At 39.1% G+C, this 19,997-nt stretch overlaps 1 protein-coding gene across 1 annotated transcript in view; it reads left to right on the forward strand.

Moving 5' to 3' along the window:
- Nucleotides 1-19,997, forward strand: part of LOC145969263 (uncharacterized) — a 191,755-nt gene that overhangs the window by 100,913 nt on the left and 70,845 nt on the right. The window lies entirely within an intron of this gene.

Raw genomic sequence — 19,997 nt, forward strand, 5'->3', positions numbered from 1 at the left:
TGGATCTATTGCGATGCAACTCGGTCTTATCTTAGTTCGCGTCAATTAGATGAAAAATAGACTTTCGTTTTTTTTCTCTAATCCTAATCGACGCGAACTCTGACAGGATAAAGTAGAGTAAGATTAATTAATTTTCGTTATTGTATTACATAATACATTGTGTTTAAATATTTATATGATGTGTCGAATCTACATATAAAGATATTCCGTATAATCGCTCGTATTTCTCCTGTTTCGCGGTACAGACGTCCGGAAACACGCAACCGCATCTCTCGCAGATCCCTTCGACTCGAGTGACACTGTCGGGTGTAATGTTTCATACTTGACATTACAGCCAGTAATGTAATCTGCCGCGACGGATAGAAGAAGAGAGACAAAAGACACGCGGAGAAGAAAATGGAAAAAAAAGAGAGAGAGAGAGAAAGAGAGGAGCGTCGCACACCGCGAAAAAGAGGCGCGGTGGCCGAGAGATCGAGATGAATGGCAAAAAAGGGGAGAGAAAAAATTCCGGCGTCTATAGGAAATAAAAAGAGATAGAGAAAGAGAGGAGGAGAGGAGGCGCGGCGAACTACGGGGCGAGGGGGATAGAGATGAAGCCAGGGGGGGCGTTTACGTCCTCCGAAACCCCAGGGGCGCGTGTAAACGAAGAACCATTAATCAAAATTCGCTCCCGTGCCGTTCGGTATCGTTGAAATCGGAACAAACGGATCGCTTGCCCCCTCCTCCCCTCTCTCCTCCATCAAGAGTGCGCGAGTTCTCATATTAAATGCGGATATATCACGTCACGGGCAGAGTCGAATGCGCGCGCTACATACTGTTCGCGCTCGTCGAGGGAATCTGTGGATATTGCGCGCAATCGTTTACGCTCGTTCATGCAAATCCGCGAGAGCAACGCGAACGATGACGGGTGGCGGGACGGTATAAAATTGGATCGAATAGATTTCTGGGCCCGTATACCGTCGTCCTGTGCGCGCGAAACGCGACCGTATGATTTTCCGTTCGAGATAACGTTGTTACGCGCGAGCTTTGTATAAAACTCAGGCTCGCAATCAGACGAGTGCATTTAATGCTAAATACGAGTCGTGAGCATGGATTCTATGCGCCCAAGCGTGTTAAATATGATTATCCAATCGTTGACGGGTATTGACGTCGCGTGAATGCGATATCTATATAATATTCATACATACTTGGAGATGGCATTAAATGGAAAATGATAATATATACATAGATTGCGCATTTATATGATATATGCTAAAGGTAATATTAAATATCTCTTTGCCTGTATTTTTCATATATTCTTTATGCATTATGCAGATCAATTTCAGAATTCGTATCGGATGAACACATTTAATATTGAATAAATGGATAATGGAGGATCGCGCGCTCCGAAGAAAGAATGATACGTACAATGCATATTCGCTTTGTCATGAAAAACACTATTTTCAAGCACGTGCAGTAGGGTGACGCGGGAAGCCGTTGAATTAAATCGGCACATTGTTAATGAAAATAGCTTTTGAGGATTTTAAACCGTATAATGTATAATCCGATAATCGTCTAAAATTTCAATATAAATTGTAATCATGATAGTGCGCGTTTTCTCTTCCTCCCTTTCTCAAAATACATGGAGTTAATTACACTCGATTTCACCATGAATAACAATGTTGACCCGAAAGGCTTGCTGCTGTCGAAAGAATGTAGGATGCCGTTTTTAATTGGATTCCGCTTGGAAACGCCGTTAATTCTATTTAAGTTTTGAATCATCGTTCGCGTTTGTCGGCGAGGTAATAAGTACTCTTGCTAATACACTCTCGCATACCGTCGCGCATTCACTCCAGCCTTCCCGCGATACAAACGACTTCCTTATTCCTGAATAACGTCGTGCGATGCTAAATTAACCTCGGAATAAGTAAAAAATTTTGCTCGACACGCGACGCGATATTTCACGTACGGCCATTTCCCATAGTTCCCTTTCTCCTTTTCTCTCTCTTTCTTAACAGTTTCCTTTGCTCTTCTGAATTATATCGTGCTCCGAACATTGCGGTATTAATTATCGCTTATATAATACATGGTATGTATTTGCTACATATGTGCTTCACGTATTATATCCTTCGTCGAACTGTTTTGGCAAAAAGTACAAGCGATATTAATTGAGGATTGATTTCACAAATTACATCAAGCTCATAACCGCGTGTATCCGCGATTGATTCCGCATCTTTATAAAGAAAACAGCTGGTCTTAAAATTAATTAGTATAGAAAATTATATTAGTACATTGATGAATACGAATCCACAATCGCGGTTGCATCTGTTGATTAGCAGAGTCTTTATTCGTCACGCGATCGCGAATCAGCAAATTAATCGCGAGCACGTCAAGGCGCACTTTGTGCCGTAAAGAAGAAAATAAAAGAAAAAATAAGTGGTGGCGAGAAGGGAAGAAAGAGAGAGAAAGAGCCACAAGGTCGGTTTTCTGTAATTGCCCCGGCAAGATAGTTTCCTCATTCTTCTTTCTTCATTCTCGACTGTCTTGGAAAATTGAGTTACGTTGCAGCGACCGATCGAAGTCGACGGTTGTATATATATGAGTGTATGTGTGTGTATATATGTGTAGTACTTGCCTTACCTGGCTGCTTAACGCGCTCAATGAAATTCCGATGACGTAATTGCCGCGCTAATTAGATAATTGTGTATTCGACTTTGCGATCGCGCGAGCTCGACAGTGAATTCGTAACGAAATAACGGAGCAATAAAAGCTCAAGCGCGCGTTTTTCTCCTTCTTTTTCTGCCCCGCGATCCCTCTCGACCGATTTTCCATTAATATACTTCCACGAAAAATGCTTTCATTAATTTGAACGAGACAAATGAAGATGCGACGGATAATTGCAGACGACCCTCGAAAGTTTTATCACTCGGACGAGAATTTGAGAAAAGTTTATATATACAAAACAAAACTTTTCTTTCACTTCATTTTTATTTCTTTTTACCATTCTTCTTTTATTATTCTTTCATTTATTCTTTCTTGTACAGAATCGTAAAAAAAATAAGAATTTTTTTATCCATTCTATTTAGGCAAACTCGTATAAACAGCGCTCATTTTACGATTGAGGTTGTGTGCCTGATTTAATATTAATTTAATTCATATTTATCAAGATACAGAACAATGAACATGTGGAATCCGTAGATGATAGATAGGAGCGTACTATGCGATAGTCGCGTATGTGCGATGCACCACATGTATGTAGTCTAACTCTACTGTTTCACAGAGTGAAAAAGCGGCATACCTCGTCGTCAGATCGAAATCGAATTACGTAGGAGTCCGCGCGTGCGATATTGAAATCGTACGCTTTACGAGCACGAGCGCGAGCGCAGAGTGCAAAAAGATATAAAGGTGTGGGCGAGAAAGAGGATTGGATGGCGTATTTGAAAGTGCGCCGGGAAATCGATGTCGTTGTAAATCGTGAGCCTTATTGGCCGTCACCTGTCGATCGTCCTATCGTTAATCGCGTCGACGCGATACCGTTGTAAATCGGCGTAAATGCGAAAACGTAATTAACTCTTTTCCTTTACGAGGTACGAGGTAGTGCCAGCTACCGACACAGTTTCGAATAGCGATTAATTACGCTATTCGATTAATTGTACAATTGTGGTGAAATAATTAAAGTGAAAGCTATATGTACAGTTTATATGTGTCATGATGACGTTGTATCGAATTTTCGAAAATAGAATCTGCCATGGGCGAGAATACGCCCAGCTGCGTGCAATCCACAAAGAATCCGTAGGTTAATATCTCGCAGCTGCACATTTTTGGGCATCGTGTGTGTGTTTCTCTTTCTCTCTCTCTCTCTTTTTCTGTGTATGTATGATAACTATATGAAATATGTGGAAAGACAAAATTTGACTTTTTTTTCCATCTCGCGTGAAATTGCTACTGTTAAATAAAAGAGCTTCTGAAAGTTTATTTTATAAAAATAATATTATAGTAGCATATATATAAAAAAGAAAAAAATTGTGTATAAAATTTTCAGTGGAAATGCCAGTAGAAAGTTATTAAACAATTAAATTAACAAAGAAAAATCTATACGATATTAATAAGTGGAACAATTACATTATGCGCGAATTATTTTCAAAAACCAGAATAAAATTGAAATTAAAGGAATAAAGAAATAGAAATAACGTCGAGAGAAAGAAAATGCGGTAGTAAAGGGCTTCAACGGTTTCAACAGAATTCAGAAACTTGGATCGACCTAACCACTGTATATCGAATACGAATAATAAGAGAAAGTATCAGCTCCTTCACAGTACTTCGATAAAGTTGATGGTTTTCTACGATCGTTATCATCATGTTCGAGAAAGAAGTCTTCCATTGCAAAAGTATTCGGGCCCGCGATTTTATTTCGATTTCGCGTTATATTTTCGATACATCCCGATATGTCTACGGGAGTGTTATTACAAAAATGGTCCCGTTCTTCGCCAATCAATTTCACATCGTCGCGAATCGAAGAGAGCCGTAGAGAGAAAGAGAAAAATACGAATCTCGGCGATCTGTCGCGAAAATGGGAATCTGCAAGAAACGCGTGTGCTCCAGGTGCGTTTCCGTGGCGGTAAGGATCTCATTTTCTTTTTCTCGCACGTGTAGTTGCGTCTTATGTTGTTTTATCTAGGAAAGCAACTCTAATCGAAGCCGCGCATCGTCTGTATTATTATGAAAAATGCATTATTGAGAATTAATGCGTCTCTATTTTTGTTCCAAATTACTGGAATAACGATATCTTAATATTGCAAAAGAAATTGCGTGGTCTTTTGAATTTTAATGCTTAGTAAAATATGTATAAAATCTAAAAAACACATAAAAACTTATAAAAAGACTATATTACATTATAAAATATTTCAGATTACATTTTAAGCTTAAATAACATTTTATATTTTTATTATATACATATATACTTACGAGTAGCTTAATTATTATACATAATCTCATAATATCTCACCCTTTACATTAAATGATTTTATCATAAAGCAGCTGTATGAAAATTAAAAAATTTTAATGACATGTACATTTTTATGCAGCTAATGTACGATAAAATTAAACCACATAAATAAATATTGCTGCCTTATCATAATTATACATATAATAAATATTTTATGTTCATTGTACATATTTCTACCGTGATTACATGATTATGTATGCCAGAAATGAGCGTGTTGAAAGGATGAAAATATGGAAAAAGAAGCTCGCAATGCTCGTCGGGTAACAACAACAATGTTAATGCCTTTTTAACGTGCACTACGCAAGAAGCGCTGTTCGGTTCATATAATAGCAGCGTTAATCTATTCTCCCCGTTTTCCGCCCTCTCGGTGGTATCTCGAACCGCCCCCGTGTCTCCTCTCGACCGTTTCGTTTCGGTCTGTGCCTCCCCTTCCTATATGCACACGATGCAGCATGCAGGGAGAAAAAGCGCCAAGTTTTTCGACACGCGGGGGATACGCGAACACGACGAGCCGGATGGGGGAGCGCGACGTCGAAATGAAACGGACACGGAAGAGGACGGCTTCGCGCGAGCAGAGGAGGATGCGATGTCGCTTTTATGCATCGCCCAGTCACTCGTATCTATTGAGGTATAAACAGAAATACGGCACGCGCGCTTACCCTCTATTTCGTGAGCATGCCGTTATCATCGTCGCCGAGTATCGGGCATTAACGTCGAATGCACCAAATGCATTCGACGAGGGATTGCCGAGTGCGGCGTTGTTGCTTGTATCGGTAATGCACAGTCTGTTGTTAGCGCAGCCTGTGGTCGCATTCATACGCGGTTGATGGTCACGTACGTGTGTCAAGAAGGCGCACAAACGCGCGGAATGTTCATCGGACATGTTCGAATGGGTATCAGTGAAGAAAAGATTGTACACGTGATGTGACATTTTTTATCTTATCGCGATATTCGTCATTTTTTTACGGGGTAAGACGGAGTATTTTCGACGCGACGAATTTGTGATTACATCAAATGCGAATGTATAACGAGACTGCGAGATAAAAATAACGCATCCGCGTGCGATTTATTATTCTAGACGTGCTTTTCTTTCATATAGCGTTTCTTTCATAAGCGACATTCATCTCGTACGAGATATCGCGATGCGCCTTATTCCACGCCGACGAGATATTGTCGAGTTGGTTTTCCAACATTTTCTGCGTTATTTGATTTAGTCTTGTGACGGTCTAGCTACTCTCGTTTGCGAAACGAAATGAGAAAGTTAGGAGATGAAGCGTGGTCCTTCACTTTAGTGAAGCTTTCCAAGTCCCACAGAATGTTAGTTCGGCAGATACAAACTCTCACGAACCTTAGAGAGGTACATTGGATGAAAACGTATACATTTTCAAGTAAAAAATCTGTTATTTATATTGCTGTAATTTAATTTGTTCAAATTTCTCAATTTCTAAAACTATATCTCTAACGTCGTGCCTAAAGATTAGTTAACAATATCGAGCAACGCGTGTCGAGATTGAATCGCCAGTTTAGTATGAATGGTCTGTAGTTTAGTACGATTAGAAAACGACCCAATGGGTTCGGTGACACGCGTATGCGTGAATACGTGAATACGTGCCCTTATGCGACGTGACATAATGTCCGCGGCGTTACAATGTTTCAGAGTGGAAAGTGTAAGGCGATAATAACGCACTTTAGCGCACGATCAATTGGATTAGCCGACATATACGGCTGACTATTATTACGGGCCAGCTCGCACCTCGAAACGCTGTCACGCTTCGTTTTATGGAATGGCATTCGCTATGGTGCGCGTGCACGCACACTGTACCTCTCTTTCTCTCTCTCTCTCTCTCTCTCTCTCTCTCTCTCTCTCGATTTTATTCTACGCCCTTGGACGCGTATCCAAAGTGACATAATGCGGATCAGAAGGGAAGACAATGCAAGGACGATCCATTCATTATTCATCCGGCGGTAAATTTTAAAGATAATGCGCTTGTGAAGCAAAATCCATTCGAGATATCGTATGTTAGAGGGATATTATGGGTTACTTAGCTTTTTTATTATGTAGTATTTTTATACGAGATTTTTTTTTATCTCTTTACGCTTTACTTTTTTACGTTCTATCTCTCATTTGATTGAAAAAATCCGACATAAAATATAAGATTTAAAATCTAATATGTGTACGTTACATATATTCGTCTCGATTGTTGTAGATATAAATTAATAATATAAGGAAAATTCTCTTTGTGTTTTATGTCTCTATATTTTTTATTAAATTAATTCATTTATATTTAAAAAATTTTTCTCTGTTAATTATTGTGTAATTTGATGTAATAGATATGTGTCCACAAAAATTTGGAGATTAAATTTAAAAAAATATATATATCTTTCTACGAAAGACATAAGTTTGCGAAAAATTTAGTTGTGAATCCGAGACGAAGAGATAGTAGATGTATTTGCGTATAATTGCTCCGTATATTATTCATCGATTGGCTCTCGACGCGCAACGATACAATTGCGAAAGTCGCGCGCGTCCCCAGACAATCGTGGATCCTTCCGCGCGGTAACGAAAAATGCAATTCAATTACGAGCCAGTAGGGACAGAGACAGAGGGAGGAGAGAGAGAGAGAGAGAGAGAGAGAGAAAGGTCACAACGCGGATCGCTGATGCAGCAATTAGCGCGAGTAAACGCTCGGCGGAGCAACTCGCATTTCCTATCCATCGCGGCAACAATCCCGCGGAGAAAACGACCGATAATTAGACGATTTATCACTCGGGGCCCGAGTTAACGCCGACCGGTCGGCCGTTCCATCTACACGGTCGACGATGAAAAAGGATCACGATGGTGAACATCCGATGGAACATACGTTGAGCTTGGACGTCAATAAAGAAACATTTGTCAAAGCAAACCGGGTACGAATAGCAAAATACGTGGAAATAAATTATCTTTAGATAAATGATGACGTGAAAAATGATGAAGGAGGACAAGCTTTTTTTTTCAATAAGACATCTCTCTTCATTAAGTATGAACATGCAGAATATTCTCATAGACATGAAAAGAGAGAACAATGAAATAATGGAGAAATGTCGGATGTATAAAACATGGTATATTTAATATCTCGTTATATCTCGCTGTAATCTTAAAGAACATTCTGTTAATTCTGTAGATTTAATCCAATTCTCTAGTTCTTCTGAGATTTATTGGAAAATACGAGTATAAAAGAGGAGAACGAGAATTATTTACGTGATCGTTTTGAGAATAATGGTTAACCGATGGAGAGTAATTAGTTATTATTTTATATCTCGGAAAGAGTCGGCGAGCTAGTTTGTCGATCATATCGCAGTCACGATTACGATCAATGACAAAAGCGAAAGAGTACTGGTTTTGTGAAAATGGAATCCGTATATTCTCGACGTAATTTGCGTACCGTCGATTAGATCGCGACTGGGCTTTACTTTCGGAGATTTTCATTTCGATATAACGAGACGTAACATCCATGGCGCGAATTTTCACGGAGATATATCCGGCTTCGTTCGATTCTCGTTCGTATATCGTGGAACGTTCACGGATCGTAATTTCTGGTACGGCTCATGTATGTATTGTGTCGATTATATCGTCGACGGTGTCTGTCGAACGCGCCCGAGCAAATTTTTATAGTTGACATCTTGAGTGGATATACATTTCATCTTGCTCGACTTTGAACGATCGCCACGATCGGCACCAAACAGAATTTAATCAAAATGTAATTTCGAACCGCCGTCAGTTTGATCCAAAGGAAAATTTTAACATTGATGTACTGAGCGCGCGAGAGTACACTGTTTATTTAATCTTAATGTCTGAACATCAATCGCGAAAAATTGTCAATCAAAGGAAACTTTATTATCTCGAGCCGTCGTGCGAATGCGCATAATTATATTAGTTTATTCAACTTTAAAAGTTTGATAATTGGGGATAATTTTCGTTGCGGATAATGAAAAATACGAGAAATTTTTACAGGATAAAAGCAAGTTTTTTGGAAAAGCTATTTTTTTAATATTTAATATTTAAATATTCAAATTTAGTTAATGTAAAAAAACACTATATTTTTATTTAAATTAATTACATTTTGACTTTTTAAATATACGTAAATAACTTGAATATATGTAATATATGAAATATATGAAATATATGAAAATATATATGAAATGTATATGAAACTCTCTTTGTTAAACCTTTTAATTTTCATCGATTGTCATATAGAGATGCGCATTTTGTCCCGTTCACCTGAATCGGTGACTTCAGTATCTTATCGTTCTTTAAACAGTAGTGTCATAAACGCGATGATAATAGCTTAGGCTTTTTATTCGGAATGATAAAGAATCAATAATGCACACATTGAAAATTTTCATCGAACATCACGCGATAAAATCGGAATACGAGAGCGATATCGACACCTTTATATGTGAGGCACGATAGAATGGTGAGGATCGAGTGAGTAAATATCGATTCGTGGTAAAATACAATCAGTCTCGAGCATGTCGCATACGTGACTTCTCTGTGACCGCACGAATCTCTTGTCACGAGATCGGAGTTAGGCGATTTTAGATCTTCGAACAATTTCTCTCGATTTAGATTTACTTGAGTAAAATACTTAAGAAATAAACATTGAAAAAGGAAAGAGTAGATTTAACATTTTGAAAAGAAGCAAATTGAAAATTGTTGCATTATTTCTTGTTTATTTTTTGTGTTTTTTATGGCATTGTAATGAAATAATTAGATATTACAATATATATGATAAATAATTTTTATTTTATGTCTAACATACACACACATAAAATACAAGTGTACGAATTGAAAAAGTCACTAATGCGTACATATTTTATTCTTAAAAAGAAATTCAAAAGTTAACGCGTTTCATTTATGAAATATTATCCAATTATTTCGAACATTATGTGGATTATTATAATCTTTGTACAAACTAACGTATATTGTGGTCTATGTGGTTTTTTTCACAATGCATAATGCTGCGGAAATTTTTCGTATTAAAAGAATACAATGTATTTTTTTGGTAAGAGAGAGAATCTAGATATCTATATTTATAATTACACAGTGCCTCGAAATAGTTACAACTTTTAATTAAGGCATTCCTCCGTACGGCCGTTACAATGCAATAAATCAATCGATAAGAAGATGGAAGACGGAGAGAAATATCGAGGAATCCGAGACATTTCAATTCCATGAAAAGACGAAGCGTTCGCGATCGAATTATCTTTTTAATCAAGAAGATCCCGCTCTCCGCTTAGCTTTGCAAATTCGACGATCGCGAAGGGTAGAGAATATACGTCGCGGTCGGGACGACTTCGCTCTCGAGTTAAAATTCAATCTGACGATGTCGGTAACACGTCCTGTGACCCGCTCGAGCTGACGGTATACGAAGTCGGAAAAGGATCGCGCGAATTTTCAGAATTTCATCAAAAATTCAACGGGTTTCTCCTGCTTAAACCGATTCCACCCCATGTGGCCGCGATTGTGGCTGCTGCCGCGACGTCATAACACCTGCTCGCCTAATCTGACGACGATTAGACATATTGCTGAGAAAAAAATGCTAATTATCCGATAACCATTCTGAGAAGATTCAGGATTATGAATTTATTAAATTTTTCTCTCATCGCCGATCTATTTTCATTATAATTTTTCGGTAACATCTACAAACTGTACTAAAGAAAATTTAATTTAAAGAAAATTTTCTTTTGCCAGCAACGTTAAATGAAATAAACGTTGACAATTCATCTATATAATTTGTAATTCTTTAATTTTCCGTATTCATTTATGTATTTAAACATGGGATAAATGCCACTAATGTAGAAATTAATTAAATTTTATTGTTTATTTGTGCGTTTCGTTATTTTATTATTAATGTTTTTTTATTTTTTATATATGACTAACTGTTACAAGTTCATTTTTATTAATTTTTTCCTACAATCATTTATTCAAATTTATTGTGCATGTCTATTTATATTCATCTATTTCTCATTATCTTCTTAATGTCTATTTTATTGTATTTTTGAAGATTATTTTGTGAGATAATAAGATTCTCTTTCTCTCTCAAGACTGACGGTCGCATAAGAAGCTTTTGTAATCCAGACTTTGGCGCGATACAATGCATTGACGCTTAAATTCTCCGCGAAGGACTCCCTCTTGTCCTCTAGTTACCGCTCACGGCGATGAGGAGTCCGTAGCGTTCGTACATTTTTCACTGTCTTACGGTCCTCCCGCTATAAATCTTGTCGCGTTCGAGAGAAAGAGAGGGAACGGAATTTATTTGCGGATCTATTATTCATCGTTGTGCATTGTCCGGTCTCCGGACGCGCTTCGTTCATTCAGTTCGCGGCTCGTTTCGCCCTCTCGATCTCTCGCGAGCCGCAGCGCGAGCGCGAGATTCCGCTCACGTCTCAAAGACGATCTCGCGGATGTGAGCGAAACGAAAAATCGGTCCCACGGAGAACTTACGGGCGTGTCGTGATTCATGCACGGGGCAAGAGGGAAGAGGGAGGAGTAAAGAGGGAGGCAAATGTAAACGGATCTTATCTCGGTCGATGAAGCACGCCGTTCGATATTCCGGTATATATATGTATATATGTATATACCCACACACACTATCTCGGGGATATCGAGCCCGGCATAATGGAATTCCTCGTTATATAAATTTCGGTGCACATTTTTCCCACCGCCCATCGATCTCTTCTTTCGCGCGCGCGGCGAGCTTCTCTCCATTTTCCCGTCTGCTCTCTCTCTTAAAGTGCGTGCATTCCCTTCCCCCTTGCGCTCGACGTTTTATTCCACTCTCCGTTCTCTATCGTGCGATCCCTCCCCCCGTCGCCGCGACGCGGAATCGCGAAACGATTCCTCAAACGTTCCCCGAGAAAACGAAATTCCATCGATAAAACCACCGGCGCGCCGTCGCTTCTTCGAATGATTTTAGCTCGCGGAACAAAATGCGCCGCGGTGATAAAAAGTGATCTCCCTTCCCCCTTTTCCGCTTTCGCCTGTTTCTCTCTCTCTCTCTCTCTCTCCTTCCTCCCGTTGATGAACTGTCGTTCCATTCTCGCACTTCGATCGGGAGAATCGCGAAGTGGTAATTCTCTTCCGGGACTTTTCTCTCATCTTTTTCTTCCTGACCGTATTACCCTTATTTCGCTTCTCTTCTCTTCCCGCGATTACGCTTTCTTATTTTTCCGTTCTAGTAATCGAGTAACTCCGCGAGTTATATCGAGTTTATTCCGATCCAGCTGCTCAATAATTCTCGATCGCTTATTTTTTCGTATTTTTTTTCTCTCTTTTTTTTTGCTTGCACTTTGTGCTCGCGCGCGATAACTGTTCAAACAGTCTCGTTCGGCGACTATTATCACGAGGTTGGAATTCGGTAACCGCGCGCATGATTTATCGGGCCGGAAATGGAGTTCACGGGGTTACGCGGTTGTACCCGATACTATCATAAACAATCGTTCGGCGTCGAAAAATTTGGGCGTGCAAACGATCAGGTGCATTTATCGGCGAGATCCGGTGGCCGCATTTTGTCCGCACACCCGGTACTATACCGTATCATTCTCTCTCTCTTTCTCTGTCTCTCTCTCCCTCTTCTTCCTCTCTTATGTATTATGCATTGGCGTCTCTAATACCGGCGCAACGTGCGCTATTGATTTAACGCTACTTACGTATGCGCGTTAATTTCGTTATACCGCGCGTGCCAAATATTTTGCGCGAGACTACACACCCTGGAATATATTAAGGCCAGCTGAATTATGCTGTCCCTGCACGAGAGGCCAATCCGAGCTTCGATCGACCCGTTCGTGTGGAAAGGCTGCTTTGTATCTACAATCTTTCATTATTTTTGTGCGTTGTTTTTTAATGCTAATAAATTAATTCCGTTTTCGTTTTTGAGACGAAATAAGCATGTATTGCAAAACGATTGCAAGCAGCGAGCGTGTAAATTTCTTCTCTATTATTTTATTTTAGTAATTATTAGAGGGAGATAGATTTTCACTTTATACAGCTTTAGGATTATTTTTTTTCAATACAGAGCGATGACTTTGACGAGAGATACGAGTTTACAATATCTCGAATTATATGATGTAACATTATTTCAAAGTTGAAGATGTGTATGAAACTCCGAGTTTCTCATACAACACGATTACTGCTATTCACTCTAGTATTCCATTACTCCGAATATGTATATTACGTGGCCGCGGCAGAGTGAAAAGTGGCACCGAAAGGCAGCCTCGCGACAGCCTCGTCATATCCCCGTATATTGTATAAAGCCACATCCACACTTAGGCACGCGCGAATCCGGACCGCATAAGCTGAACGATTCAAACCACGTGGGAAGGGGACATTTTAACCATATGGTTTAAATGAGCTGCGGATCGGAAACGTCAAATACAGCTGGTCGTCCTGCTATATATCTGTATGTTCTACTCTCTCAAATTACGATCTTTAAAGATGTAAAATTTTATAAATTACATTTAAAATCAATCACTTTTCCTCGTACAAGATTACACTTCTGCTATTTCAGCAGGATGCCAAATTATGTTATCTCTTCCAGAAGCTTGGTTGAATGTGCACGTGGCTTAAAGCAAATCGAGAGAGAGAGAGAGAGAGAGAGAGAGAGAGAGAGAGAGAGAGGGAGGGAGGGAGGGAGGGAGAGAAAAAGTTTCGTTCTCGCCGTATGCATTCTCTCTTTTTCCTTTTTCTTTTGAAAATTTCCGCATCACCGAGCGGACCGTCTCGAAATTCATCCGACGGGAAAAGGAGGCGCGCGCACCAATCCTTTCGGTAAATAATTTTCACCGGGCGGAAGGGGCCGCTTAAAGCCGACGGGAGCAGAGATTTTCTCCGATTAATTTCCGCCTCCATCCTTGCCGCTCTCGCGCTCGTCGTTATCGCTCGTTTCTTAGTTTCGAATCCACCGAGGCATATCGTGTTCCCACCCCCGCCTGTCGTCGTCATTTTCCTCCCCCTCACCTTCTCGCACCTCCTCCCTCCTCTCTTGCTTTTGTATTATGCATTCAGGTTATTCGTTATTTATAAGTATTACTCTTAAACTTTTTTAGACCTTATTGCTCGCGGGAGTTAGCCACCGCCGCGGGTAATACAGGTATGATTTATCCTCGCCTCGTCTGACCTCGTTCGTGCTACTTCCACTTAGGAAACACGCGGCATTTTCGCTGCTAAGAAACGTCCTCGCAAAAATCGCCGCCTTACGATCTTTATGAAATTTGATACGCATAAAAAATGCTAATAAATTTACAATTCTTACAAGTTTGACGTATTCCTTTGTTTCTGCTAATACGTGCAAATTTATTATAATACTCGAGTCTTGGGGATAAATCGTGAAAACTATCAGAGATAAAAGAAAAGATTCCATAAAAATTTTCAATATTGTAAGACTGAAAAAAATATTTGAAGAAAATGAGGAAAGAAGAAAATCTTTGATTTCATGAGAAAGCATCTCTTTTCTTGCAAAAGTTTAAAGTTCTCGCAAAAACTGGATACGCCACATCTCGAGCGGCGTTTTATCGCGCCGGACATTATGCCGGAGGTCGGTGCTGAAAAAAAGAGGCACTCTCCGATTAATTTCCGTTTCTCTCGGTCTTCCGGTTGTTTCGTGTAAAATGCGTCCGGCTGTTTTCGGACTCGACGAGGCGTGTCATACGCTCGACGCATCATTGCCCGTTGCCATGTATAGAATTTATGATCAAAGAATTGCATCAAAATTTTATCATAATTGACAGTTATCAAAAATGAAATGCAACTTTGTTTTTGCTCTATATTTTTAGCGCAATTTTGCGAAATTATATTAGTAGTATTATTTTTATTCGCATTTTTCGCATTCGACAACGATTTTATTCGCATCTATTTTAGCACGTAATAATTCAGTTAAATCTTAATATTATTATTGTATACCTATATTAAAATCGAGTAAATAATTGAAAGATGAATTGAATTATCGAAATATTCCCCTATAGAAGATACAGTAACCGCGCACGACTACTTTCCAAACGATCGGGAGAGAATTAATAGATTAAGCTAATGTGAATGGAAGCGAATCGGTGTGCATGATGTTAAGATAAAATCTGATTCAGCCTCCTCACGCTCGAATCCCATTCATACATGTTTTATCCCGCTCATGTAGAACGCCGGCGCGCGCGATCGCTACTATAATTGGTTACTTATGTGAATTTCATCTCCCTGATCATAGGAGAGATCGAGGTCCACCGACAAAAAACCAGAGCTTCGCGCCGATTAATTTCCACCCACCTCTTTCTCTCGTTCATTCTCTACTGCATGTTTATTCGCGCGCGAACGCGCGTGCACGCTTTCGAGTCCGCCGAGGCATATTATACCCGCGACGCCCCTCATCCCCCGGATCGTTCGCCCCCGTTCCATTCCCCGTCCTCCGGCCATCCCCGGCCGTTCGTCCCTCGTTCGACGATCCCGAATTCGTTATAACCAGCCGAGAGCCACGCAACCGTAACTTCGCAGGATACGATGTACGCTACAGAGAGCTCGGCTAAATCAAATTTACAAGCTGCTGAGTGTTTCTCTCCCTCCCTTTCCCCGTTCGTGCGCCGTTTTCGTCTCATCCCCCTCGCTCGTCTGCCTCTCCGGGTATCCTCGGCCCACCGACGACGTGTTCCGGCTTATGCCGCGGCTGAACCACTATTTTCGTCAGAAGTCATTTAAAAGTTTTTCGTGCCGCCACCGTCTGCGCGCCGAAGTAGACTCTGAATTATTTATTCGGTGCCGGCTGCGCCTGGGCGCACACGCGTCGCGATCGTCGGGGTTACGGTCATTATTTCCCGGCCGATCGCATTATATGCAACCGCGTTGCAGCCACCTTATTCTCCGGTAAGGCGAGATGTAGGAGTCGAGGAACCGAAAACTTTTATGGATATCCGATGGACGTTATATAGCTACCTTCTTTACGTCTTAATCGGCTAAGTGTACGAAAGAGATGTTGTTGCATATTACATAGATGTAAGCTAAGAGAAATATGTCGTGCTTTAAAGTGTTTCTCCTCAATGATTAATAGCATTGTGCGTTAATTGAATGATGATATGAATGAATGAGAAAATCGAAACGAATCATTCGAAGGATTTATAGAACCTGTGAAAATATGATTATTAATCAGATCCATCAAAAGGATGCGTTTTGTATTAATGAAAATTATAAATAAATTAAAGATGCACAAATGTAAAAGGTAGAGAAAATAAAGAAAGATTTTATATATGTGATATATATATATATATATATATATATATATATATATGTATATATAACTCTATGGAAACATATAATAATTCTATGGTAATTATATGATAATATATTTTGAATTTGCAAGAAATTGTCCAACTATATAATATTACTGATAATATTAATACATTGTTAAACTAATAATATTATTGAATAACAACATTATTGATAATATATAAAATTACTGGTGGCAAAACCTGATTTATGGCAACAATAATACCAAATATTCCACGAATTGTTGCGCAAAATATGTATAAATTTTAATTTATCAATAATTGCAACATAAATGATTAATTGTAAAAAATTAATTTTAAAGAATGATAATATACGAGAGTAATGAGCTATGTTATAAATACCAAAAGCACTCTCACAGTTATAAATAACATTATTATATATACGCGGTTTTGTATATTTAATAAATTTTGTCTGCCGCTGATACGTGATTAAATATGTGTTGCGTTAAATATTTTAAATAGATTATATTGAAAAAAGATTACTTATTATAGACGTGTAAAAAATGCGCTGTATTGTGCATTATATGGGAATTTAATTAAAGCGTAATAGATATTATATACAGCTATTTACCACACAATACTTTATATCGATATATTATTAAGAATATTGAACGATATATTTGTAATCGAAAATAATCACATATTATTTGCAATCTCTGATTGAAACTATAATTAATTATCGATCCGTGTTCCTATTTATACTTGATGAATTTCTGTTTCACAAATCGTTATTTGAAAAATCTATTGTTAAAATTGTTATTTTTGCGCGCGCTATTATTATTTCTTATTTTACTATTAAATAATAGAGCTATTATATCGTTCAATGTATATCAATACGATTGATTCGTTTGTTTGTTCTCTCTCATAGGCGAAATAATCAATGTTTCATGAATCGTTGTGTTTCCTCAATTAGAGATTATTTGAATATAAAAAATATAAGCAATAGAAATTGATGGATATAATCTTAGAGTCAAATAACTGTCGATATTTAATTTTAATTAAAATAAAGCATTAATTTTAATAGAGTCTTATACAATATGAAAAAGAAAGTCTAATAGTCAAAATGATGTGCGTGAATTCATACAATATATCAACTCGTGAATTTAATCCATTAGCGTGTAATAATGAACTATCTATTTTCTCATAAAGACTTATAGAACTCTATATTATTGTATTTGAAAAAAATTGCTACTTTAGATGTGGACGACAAATTTGATAATGTTTTAAACGAAAATATCGATAATAAATATTGATATCGCATTAAATTGTTTTTTAAGTATAATGTGTATTTCATGTTCGCTCTTTCTGGATGCGCAAACGAATAAACCTGAGAGTACGTGCGATTAGCATATATAGCCGCGCGCATTGGATACACCGTGAAGCGTATGCACACGCATGCATATGCATCGCATAGACCGGAATTAGCCTGAAATGTTTAATTGAACGAGCATCATCGACGCGCAAGTCTGTTCGGCGTCGCGATTGATGTATTACACAAACATAGCGCTTACCAAATCGGCGCCCACCTTAATAATATTAGCTGCACAAGCATCGATGGGGAGATGGCGCATTGCCCAATTACTCTTTCGATGGTGGTTGAGTGTTTACTCGATAATTGCAATATACGCGACAAAAATATTTAACATTACGCATATATTTAATTTGTGACTCGCAAATTGTCAATTAATCCTGCGAATTTTAGTTGCGCAAAATGTACGAGGGAAAATAGAAAATCGTCATCAGGAATAATTAAATGAAAATGTATTTTATTCATTACAATACATCCTTTCTTGCAATGTCGTAGAGAGAACACACTTTACGAGTCCCGTATACGCGCGTATACACGCGATGTGCTGCGCGAGAGTGAACGAGAGCAAGAACGGGAGGAACACACACACAGAGAGAGAGAGAGAGAGAGAGAGAGAGAGAGAGAGAGAGAGAGAGAGAGAGAGAGAGAGAGAAGAAGAAGCAAAAATGCCTACCTGACCCATGATGAATGTTCCGACACCCATCACGGTGCAACGACATCACAGCGCGTCCCTCAAAACAGAGCTACAATGCGGCCTCTCGTAGCCATTATGCTAAAATGCAATCTCCTGATAACCGCAGCCGCGCCATCGCGGGGCTTAATCTCACCTATCTGTACAGCCGTCGGGGAACGGAAACAAAATGGGAATGAGAGACCGGTCTGCCTGGCCGGATGATTCGGGATAAAGAGAGCGACATTGGGGATGCAGAAGGGAAGGCGAACAGATAGAGACGGAGAGATAGATAGAGAGAAAGAGAGAGCGACAGCGCGGACAATGGTGGCGGAGACTGGAGAGATACGAAAAGAAATAAATTCCGCAATCGATAAGCGTCCGGTTAAACGTCAAAGCGCGCCGGTGTGGGTAGACGAGGCACTTTCGATCCTTGACAAAAAACACAATCGCCGATATCCAGGGGGATATAAAGCTCGCTCGCTTTGCCTCCCTTTTTCGAACCCGCATCTTTTTTCTTTCCGGTAGAAAGTCGAGTCTATGTCGGAATACACGTTGTAATGCCCGCGATCTCTTTGGACTCGTTTCTCATTCTCTCTCTCTCTTTTTCTGCGTAGTAAATGGGCTCTGCAATTTTACTACATTGCCGATGGAGATATCCGGGCAAAAATTATTTCCGACTGCGTGAAAAATTGCAATGAAACGTTCCAATTTCCATTAAAATGTTAAGTGTAGCGAATCGTTATCCGCGATTCTCACACAAGATTCACGAATTCATTTTACTTGTCTTTCCTTGTATATTTCATAAATATAATCAAAATGGCAGATTTATAGATGTAGCTTATATATCCCACGTTTTTTATTTCATTTTTTCACATTTAACGTTTCAAATTTAAATACGAGATTCAAATTTATTTAGAGAGTTGAAAAATAAATGCGTCATACATACGGTTTATTTAAAAGTGATGCAAGTCAAATGTTGGAACGAAATGGTTTCATCCTATTTGTACAGCGAATATAAATGCATTCGTTGAATAATACGTGAATATGTCAAATGTCGATATCGTTAAATATACCATTGATGTATGCAGTATGACTTATTTTTAGTTAACATAAAAGTGAATTAGGAAAATCTTAAATCGATGTGGAAATTTATTTTAATGAAAATCTTAAAATTTATAATATAATTACGACTTTTTATGTAAGTCATTTAGATTTTTTATTTTTATTTTCGTCGAAATGAATACTTTATATCGACGTCGTGACGCAATTCGCTTAATGATCGGCAACCGATCTTCACGACTTAATCAGTGAGGAGAAGAAGTGTTCCTCGTAGTGGCAGCAAAACCGTTCGGCGTTTAGCTCTCTTCCGAGGAGCATTCGGAAAGTTTAGATACCTCTTCGGGATCCTCTTCCAGGCGAGCGAATAAGCAGGCATTAAAGGCTTAGACCGCAGATCGAATTGGAAGTATCTACGTAACATTCCCGCACCTTTCCTTACCATGCTCTTCTTCCTGCAATTCCTTTCTTTCCTTCTCTCTCTACCTCTTGTCTTGCTCGCTCCATTTCTTCGCCATTGCTCTGCAACGAGCGGCCAGGTACGATCATGCTGGTGTAGGTCGGGATCGAGAATCGTCGAGATCCTCGAGCGGATCCGCAAAGCAAAGATTTAGGAGGGGGCCGCGTTTAATGGAGGATCATCGTGCGATTTCGTTCGAATTTTGTCAATGAGA

Source organism: Camponotus vicinus, unplaced genomic scaffold (genome assembly GCF_025532165.1).
Source record: "Camponotus vicinus isolate PSW18456_S1 unplaced genomic scaffold, iyCamVici1.0 SCAF_3, whole genome shotgun sequence".
NCBI classification, from domain to species: Eukaryota; Metazoa; Arthropoda; class Insecta; order Hymenoptera; family Formicidae; genus Camponotus; species Camponotus vicinus.